This window comes from Haliotis rubra, unplaced genomic scaffold, assembly GCF_003918875.1.
Source record: "Haliotis rubra isolate DU_JTF1 unplaced genomic scaffold, ASM391887v1 Scf1169, whole genome shotgun sequence".
Lineage (NCBI taxonomy): Eukaryota > Metazoa > Mollusca > Gastropoda > Lepetellida > Haliotidae > Haliotis > Haliotis rubra.
Window position 1 is genome coordinate 262429 of NW_025765080.1, and position 9075 is coordinate 271503.

The 9075-nt window shown below is 37.2% G+C and overlaps 1 long non-coding RNA gene across 1 annotated transcript; it reads left to right on the top strand.

Annotated features, from left to right (window-relative positions):
* The first annotated feature begins 7243 nt into the window (after positions 1 to 7243).
* Positions 7244 to 8047, top strand: LOC124257141. Its single transcript, XR_006893190.1, has 2 exons — positions 7244 to 7763; positions 7912 to 8047. It is a non-coding gene; the product is annotated as an uncharacterized LOC124257141 (long non-coding RNA).
* The last annotated feature ends 1028 nt before the right edge of the window (positions 8048 to 9075 follow it).

The following is a 9075-nucleotide window of genomic DNA, read 5'->3' on the forward strand; positions in this document are numbered from 1 at the left end:
AGTCAATCACTATCATGTAAGTAATTATTCTTCCTATCTCATCAATGTAATGTTATTTTCTATCATTTAAAGCCTAAATCATGTCAGATTATCTGTTATTTTATCAAAAAAAAACATATTTTTCACCATTTGAGCTGCTAGCTGCTAATGTTTATTTTTTGTTTCTTACAGTAAATTACCCTCTCCGGAGGTTCTGTGAAGTTCCCAAAACTGAATAAAACTCTGAAAACACCACAGCGATCATTAGGTAAATGTGAGGAAGATAGCATCCAATCTTGCAATTACATGGACACTCAATCAGGTGTTTCTAGTGAAAGTGAAACTGTAGACACCACTAATGATAGCGATATCCAGCCAGGGCAGGTAACCGAAACAGTTCTTCTCGTAAGCACAAAAACATGGTCAGAAAACGGGGTGAAAACAGGGGGGTGCTTTTACGCGCATTTGTAACGTTGTCTCTGTTTGCACAAAACATACAAATGTACTAATGGAAAGAAGGATAACAAAGCTAGAGACACCTTTTTTCATATTTTGACAAATGTGACGTCAAATGTGGATTTTTTTAAGGTGAAAAGTTCCGAAGTGTAAAAAACATATTTATACAAAGCGCGCACATGTCTATAAAAAATAACATAGGTAGACAAATTATTCAGCTTCAATTTGCACTATTAATTGTAATTTTTGAACAACGTGTTCATGTCGAAATAAAAATGAAACGGACCCCACCGTCTGTACCGGAAGTAACTTTCGCTTGCGATCAAGTGACATACACAGAGCCTGCCAGCCGAGATCGTGTTTCAACCGTTTGTAAACAAGCATGGAAAAATCATCTTTGCTACAAAATAGGTGAGTGACAACATTTTTCATGCTTGCAATATGATGTATCTTGAACTAATGAACGAATATAAGCCATTTAATACCGCCGATCAATCCAGGTTAACACATATTTGACGTAAATAGCGAGCACACTGGGTTGACCTACTTTTGTGAAATCGACATGATTGACGACAATGAGTGACTGTAAATGTGATTGTGTGTTGCTGTAAGTGTACACAGGTTAGTAAAACATTTGTCTAAAATTGACATTGTGACTGTTTTTCCAATTATTCAGCCATGTTCAGGTAAGTTGCTTAGAATAAGATGAGTTTTGTGTAGTTTGTGTAGGTGATTCATTCCAATACCTGACAATTTACTTCATCATACCTTTTTTTGTATTTTTCAGTTTCAAGACATTAGTATGAATTAATATTGAAACAATTTTTCCTTTTCCACAGTCTTAATAGATCTGAAGTACTTTAATGTACATTTATCAACATATATGTACATAATCTTGAGCATTTATTATTAATAATATTTTCATTATAGATATTCATTAATCATTTGACTGTTCATTCATCATGTGTATTAAGTCTTTAAAAAAAGGATATATTATATTTTATGTTAGTTATGAAATACTTGTATTTCAGGTAAACATTGGCATCTCAGACTCAGGTTCTTGACAATGTCAAAAAGTGACTCTGGTTCAGAATCTGACCGAACTCTTCCACCGGAGGAAACTTATAGCCAGATCCGTGCAAGAGAGGAGGAAGATGTGATATATATTGAGGTATTGTATCAACTGAAATTCAACATTTTGCATTTGTTCCTTGTCTCAATTAACAAATTATTCACATTATGCTTTGTATTTAACAAGTCAAGTTTTGATATAAATCTCATTTGACAATGTACATGTACCACATTTATACAAATATTTCCTAACAGTGTTAGTAACACTGAAGTAATTGTCATCTATTGTCCTTCAGGATACATCAGTGATTCCAGAAACCCCTTACTCAGAGGGAGAAGATGAATATTCAGTAAGTTTGGTTTGCTTTTGCTATTTTGACTGAATACAATCTTTAGCTATAGAAGTGAATCTTATTTAAACTGATTTTATGATAATTAATTTCTATTCTAGTATTGCATCTGAGGCATTAAAATTTGAGATAAGCTTTACATCATTTGTTTTGTAAAGTTTGCAATTCACTGAATTAGATGAGCCAAAAGCAACAGCCTCTAAACTGGAGCAGCCCCGACAGACAAGCTCAAAGGCGAAAACAAGAGCAGCAGTAGATTATTCAGTATGTTTGTTTAACTTTCATTGTTTCTCATAGTAGAAGGAGTAAATTGAATTTTAATTTTATGATCATCATTTTTGTTCAAGAGCTATTGGTTATGACTTTAGAGACTTAGCAAATACATTTTCTTCATTTGTGTTTTGTAGAGTTTGCACTTCACTGAATTAGATGAGCCCCAACCAACAGCATCAAGGGCAAGATGGCTGCCCCAAGATTCGATGCATTCGATTCCTCCTACTGATTTTGTGGAAATATCAACGAGAAGTCTGTGTTGTTACGACTGTGAGATTTGCGATCGTTAGCCCAAGTAGTCATAGCCCAAACAGTACAGATATCACAAGTCACTAATTGACTGTTTGCATTATACCGATTCATATTAGAGTCGCAAGGTCAAGGAACAGGCACGTGTTTGAAATTTCAAGAACATGCCGATGTGTGTTGATCTTCGCCGTGAACTTACCTGCATCATGTTTGTTAGGATATCATGAAGAATCTTACTACATTGTGTTTCTACTATATATGAATAAATGATGTCGGACATTATCAACGTTGTTTCACAAGAAGAATGAAGGCTATTTTTATTTCGACATTCTAATGTCGTTATCAAGCACCAAATTTGTTGGCTGTCTCCCGGAAAAGCCTGCTTTTATGTACGTGCAGGGAACCCTGAGATACCCCAAGCAGCACTTATATCCGCAAAGAAGCCGCTAGCGTTAACAACATAGAAACTGACAGAGTTCAACAAGTTCAGAGTGACGTCTCAGCTCTATCTCACCAAATACAGGAACTGAGATTGGCCGTACAGAACATGAGACATGAACAACTTAAACCAGGTCATCAGAATAGTGACGTTCCATATCAACACTTCGGATGAGGTCGTGGAAGGGGTCAAGGTCAGTGTAGTTGTTATCGGTGTGCTCAACCAGGACATTTGGCCAGAAACTGTGGTATGGATGTCTAATGGAGCGATATCGGGCGTACTGCAGAATCGGTCATGGCTAGCTGTAAGGTTGAAGCAACTTCTTCACTGTCAGAGGAGACTGCACATCTCCTTAAAGCCCTTACTGAGGAGGTTAAACTACTGAGATTAGCATGGAAGAAAAAGAGGACAAATCTAAAATAGAATGCTACAAGTGTCAGCAACTGGGTCATTACCAGAGTGTAAACAAGCTACCAAGGGATCTAACACAGGAGATTCGGGAAACTTGGTTCCGTCACTACACTGAGCCATGTGGCAGGGAGGGGGTTAAACAACTCATTAAAGGAACGAACAATAGGAGAATGCCCTTTGCTTGATATTAAAGTTGGATATTAAAGTTGGTAATAGGAAAATAACTCCTTGATACTGGGTCCATGGTGTCAACAATTACGGAAGGTTACTTCAAGGAATGTTTTGAAGAATTCAACCATGTCCTACAGCCATGCAAAGTATTTGGCTTAAATTATATATACAATTCTGCATGAACTCTTACAGGAGGGAGTTTCTCTCTTCTTCGGCATTCCTCCCAACTTTGACTACCAATAAAATTTATCATTCCTATGGAAAAGAAATTCTTCACTGCCTATGTCATGACCAGAAGCTCAGTGGCTGGACATCAACCAAGAACGCCCGGCTATGTACGCACAAGAAATCAGATGGACATAATTATTCTGTTCAATATGAAAAGTCACACATTGCAAAGTGCAGCGCAGTGGAATATTTTTTTAAAACTTTGAAAGGCTGGATGAACTTTTTAGAGTAGCACACAGTAGTGCTAAAAAGTCAAGGCCTATTCTGATTTTGAGTGGATGTGTGGTTTGGAAGATGAACTTGGTGTGGATATAGGATATGCTTACAGAAATCCTACGTCATACAAGCAGTTCGTGATTGCCATAGCTGAGGTTGAACGTGAGAAGATCGAAGATGAGTTGGCACAGACGAATTACTGCAGTATCAGATGGATCAACTGTTCACAAGCTGACCAAGTCTCAATACAGGAACATACTCAGCAGCTCATCCATGACGTAGTTACTTACAAACTATAGACTTTGCCATGGATACATTGTTGAAACATGGTTTAACTGATGCTTCACTCCTGAATAATACACTACCTGTCATAGCAGAAACATCTGTACAAATGAATTTATGCTAGATCTTCATACAAAATCCAAGCAACTTGTGCCGGGTGACTCCATCGTACGTCTTGTATTATGGATTTCTGGCATCTTCAACATTCCTGTGACAACAGTGAACGTAAATAGAGTGAAATAAAAAATTCAGAGAACTATAAATCAAGTGAAGAAACAGAGAGGAGAAGGCAAAATGAAGTTTTTACAGGAGAGATTTATAATCCCAAACTCAACAGTAGTACCCACATCAAAACATGAGCAAGATGTAAGAACAATCTTGGCGCATGAGTTAACCGAGTGTCAGGCAGCCCTCAGCAAACGAGAGTCTCAATTTGATTCCAAGAGAAGAGAGTTATCTGAAGTTAAAGAGGAAAGGAAACAACTTAAGCGAAAACTTGAAAGAAGAGACATTAAGGAGGAAAAGTCTGCCAAAAAAGCATGTGTTTTAAAACACGTCAGCAGTCAGTTAGCAGGATGTAGAAGGAACCTCCAAATCAAGAAGCAAAACCTTCAGTGAACAAATGTGACAAATAAGAATCTTATTAAGAAGCTGAAAACAACTGAAGAACAGCTGAAAATACAATCCATGAGAGCAGAGCGCCTCACAGAGGAGCTTGACAAAGTGTGAAGTCTAATCACTGATACACAGGAAGAAGTGAAAGCAGCCCTTGATACAAAGAAGGAAGACTTGGAGCAAATTAACCTGTTAACAGATTAGAACAGGTATTTACAAAGCCTTGTAGAGGACGCCAAAGTCATTGAGACTTATGATGATGAAAAGAACTGTTTTAACACCAAAATGGTTGAATGTGTGATGAATATAACTAGTTGCAATGTTGCAGCTGGTAAAGTGAGTGAAGTCATCTCGCAGGTTGTTTTTTTGTTTTTTGTTTATTACCATCAGCAAAGAATTATCAATTTCCTAGAACATGTCCATGGAGTTACCAACAGGCTGTTGCAACAGATTGGAAGTGATATCAAAAATGAAGTCTGTCTCGCAGGATGTCGTGCATTTGGTCTCATATCCAAACAGATAATAGCTCCACTTTGGCGATTCATTGAAGGTGGTCTACACATCCTGGAAATGAACAAGCAATACTTGGATCTCTGCACATTCCTTGAGAGTATAAAAGGTGACAATGCAGTAGCCATGGACTTTGTGACTGGAAAGGTAACGCCATTTGACACAACAGTTGCAGAAAAGGACAACATCCACAGGGAACTCACACGCCCACGTGATGTGGATGGTCTTACATCTGATGTCGTACAGGTTGTGTGTGAAAGCATGCTTACTCTGCTTAAACGCCAACTTGCTGATCAACTTCCAGGAGGCAAGTATGCTTCTTTCACTGATGAACTGAAGTCAAAACCTTTTCATTAAAGAAGCACAACAAATTACCGGAATTCTCGGCAGGTGGATTTTCTTATTCATTATCGCCCAAATGCCTCAACCCTTTGCAATGAGTCATTCCTCATGTATTCTTTCAATAAAACTGGACAATGGCTGAAATCCTTACCTGAAGAAGAAAAGAACAAACTCCTTGATGATTCCAGAACACACAGCAAAACCTGCTTAACTTTCAAGCGGAGACTGGAAGATATCAAATGAGGACGGGAACAGAAACTGAGAGAAAAAGCAGATGCCATTAGAACAGCAAGAGAAGAAAAAATGAAGAGAGAAGAAAACCTAACAAACTTGATTGCCTATTATGGGCTTTGGCAATCTAGACTGAAGTTGAGACAAAATTGGCAGAAATAAGGACAGCATCTGAAAAGAGAAAAGCCCTTCAAACCCAACTCAACTTCAGAAAGAAAGTTCTTCTTCAGAAATCAAGCATCCCCAATGTTTTTTCCTTCAGCGGCTAAAATAACCCAGGAAAAGTGAGACAGTTCACCCTTGAAAAGCTCCAATTCAATCTACAAGAACTTGTCAAGGAGGCATACAGGGGACCACTGACTGAAGGTACAGTGCTACCAAATCAACCATTAGTTGTTGGCAAGAGTTGATTACAAGTTTTCAGATGGAAACATGTACCAAGGCAATGTCATCTCTACGGTGCCAGGATACCCCTTGTGGTGCCAGGATATGGTGATGCTCTCTATGTGGTACTTGCGCTGAAGATTTGATCATCATGATACGATGCTCTGAGACAAATGTGTATGACTGTGCTGCTGGATTATGAAGCTGCTTTATACGGAGATTTGATGATCGTGTAAATATGGATTGTGAAACATTATGAGACAGACTTTCCCTGTATTTCTGCAACATTGTGATCCGGCTAACAGATCAGGGATTCATGCGTGAGCTGGTTTATTTACCTGAAACAAATCAGTTGACACCAATCATGCATGATGAAAAAACTAATTTAAATGTTCCATGTGATTTGCATGATATGAGTGAACTGCATATTTCTTTTTGTTCCTGGTTATCATAATATTACCTAACTATTTGTTTTCCAGTTTAATATACATGTAATTTTGAAATCACTAACATTTACTTCAGTTATTTATTTCTTGTTTCATTTCCTTACTAATTACTGACATTTTCTTCACAGATTGTTTATTGTTCCATTTCCTTACTAACCTTTACTTCAGTTATTTCTTTATTGTTCCATTTCCTTACTAACCTTTACTTCAGTTATTTCTTTATTGTTCCATTTCCTTACTAACCTTTACTTCAGTTATTTCTTTATTGTTTTACAGAATGAAACATTTCAATTATTGTGCAAATAACTTATCATAATTATATGTGAATCATAAGGTATCCTTTTACTATATTTAGTCCTTAGTCATAAGTTAGTATATTTTCTTTCATTAGTTATCATATTAAGACTAGCATACACGATTCCATGGCATAGAAAATAGCATGCACACCATTTACTGCTATATATCATTAATGTTGGTCATAACTCTTTCCTGAGATGAATATTGTTTAAAGTATTTGAAGCGGAAAGTATTTCTCATGCAAGTCATCATTTTTCTTGTGGTTGATGAACTCAATATGTTATTTTCTGTATTTCAGTGAACCTTGCTGACCAGATGTATTGCTGGGAGGACATTGCATGAGAAGTGTTTTCAGTGAACCTTGCTGACCAGATGTGTTGCTGGGAGGATATTGCATGAGAAGTGTTTTCAGTGAACCTTGCTGACCAGATGTGTTGCTGGGAGGACATTGCCTAAGAAGTGTTTTCAGTGAACCTTGCTGACCAGATGTATTGCTGGGAGGACATTGCCTAAGAAGTGTTTTCAGTGAACCTTGCTGACCAGATGTATTGCTGGGAGGACATTGCCTAAGAAGTGTTTTCAGTGAACCTTGCTGACCAGATGTATTGCTGGGAGGACATTGCCTAAGAAGTGTTTTCAGTGAACCTTGCTGACCAGATGTATTGCTGGGAGGACATTGCCTAAGAAGTGTTTTCAGTGAACCTTGCTGACCAGATGTATTGCTGGGAGGACATTGCCTAAGAAGTGTTTTCAGTGAACCTTGCTGACCAGATGTATTGCTGGGAGGACATTGCATGAGAGAGTTCAACTTAGGTATAACACTTTGTTTGGAAGCTTTAAAAACAGTGGTCATATCAAATAATTAAATGGAAATTCACATTCTTTAAATCGGAGATAAAGAAAGCATAAAAACTGGTGAAATTATTTGATCCTGCCATTGTATGGATTCATTCTGTTTCAGAATCGCCTTCATGAGCTGACCGTGGTCTGTTTCCTGGCATATTTAAAAATTCAGGGGACAGTTTTCAGCATTGTAATTTTGAATATGTGTTCCTTAATGTTTTGTTATAATTGTGATTAAATTTGTTCATGGAACAGCAGTTGTCTGTTGAAACTATTGAGTGAGGTTACTTTTTGAAACATGCGAAAATGCATGCACAAATGGTGTGTCAAAACAAGGTTGTAACACATGTAGTTTGGGGACTGGTTGATGTCCCAAATTATGATGGTGGGTTTTTTTCACAACTGGAGGTTTCAACCCATCAAACTATGAAAAGACACAAAATTCTATAAAATTTTCAAAAATGCTTGCCTGTCCAAGAAGTTTGCATCAAATGCTCACTTTTTACTTTGCCAAAGGTGCCAACACCAAGTGTTTCACCTAAAATATAATGCCCAATTTCACTTGTGGACCCTTCTCCGCCATGTTGGAGAAGCTTGTCATAAACATGACGTCATAGTAGCGACTGGGAAGCTTATCATTGGTCCATCTCGACCAGAACCCGGATATTAAAAAACGTCAACATCAACAACACGTGCTCGTTATGGAGTTCTAACGGTACACCCTAAACAGACAAATATATTGTAAACAAATATATAAAACACTCGTATTTAATATATTTTATGCGTTTATTTTTGGTTCTTGATTGTTTTAATATACATTTCTGAATGGTAATTGTTATTTTTGTTGTGTTTACCAAATATTTTAAACGATTAAATTTCCATCAAATTTTATGATGTAAGGTATGAGGCGCTATGTTTTTCCTAAAATGTGTGTATTGCATGAACTACTACGAATGTGTTGTCCGTAAATGTTTGATTGTGTCAAGACAACAAAAGCAACTTAAATAACTACTTTCTTTACCTATTGGGTTTATGCAAGAACAACAGAAGTATTATGTGAGGCTGGATGTTGTTATTGAGGCCGGAGAGATAGAAAGTCTTACAATCAATTTATTACGGCTATATACTGGTTGTACACAATCCTTTTGAGAAAGTGAAAACGAAGACAAGTGTAACTTATATCATATTGTTTTCATTAACCATTAACAACACTGCTAATCTCCGTAGTAACACTATTCACAAAACATGTATATTGTAAAAGACCTAGCTATTGACAGGGTGC